This window comes from Trypanosoma theileri (genome assembly GCF_002087225.1).
Source record: "Trypanosoma theileri isolate Edinburgh chromosome Unknown TM35_Tth_80_V1, whole genome shotgun sequence".
NCBI classification, from domain to species: Eukaryota; Euglenozoa; class Kinetoplastea; order Trypanosomatida; family Trypanosomatidae; genus Trypanosoma; species Trypanosoma theileri.
In genome coordinates this window covers 16,265-16,810 of record NW_021639922.1, presented here as the reverse complement: position 1 = coordinate 16,810, position 546 = coordinate 16,265, and positions in this window count along the sequence as shown.

Here is a 546-nt window from a genome sequence, read left to right as displayed (position 1 = left end):
GTTGTTTTTGTTCTTTTCTTTTGTTTTTCTTTTCCTCTCTGTAGGTGTGTGACTTAGTGTACATTTTGGTGAATGCCGTAGTGCCTCTCTGATATGAGCATGTGAGACTGTCATTGTGTGTGCGTGTGCACTGTGAGTGGGAAGGACACTTTGTGTTGCTGGACCACTCCACTGCGGCCTCTGTGGTGTGTAATGAATGGCGGCGTGGTGATATCCATCGACATGTGTGTGAGCGACTGGAGTGGCGGCGTGGCTCCTTTACGCTAGACCACCACCCTGCGGTGCGACTGGGACCACACATGAATGGATTAATGAGATTCCCTCTGTACCGAGTTACTATCTAGCGAAACGACAGTCAAGGGGAACGGATTTGAAGGGCTGGGCAGGGAGAGAGAAGACCCTGTTGATTTTGACTCCAGTCTGGCTCTGTCCGCCCTTGAGGCGCCAAGTATCTTCATGATCACAAGACACTTTTTTTGAAAACAAAGAAAACGTGTGCCTGGCAGTGTTGCGTTTTATGCGCAGCTCTCTCAGTGTTCAACTCTT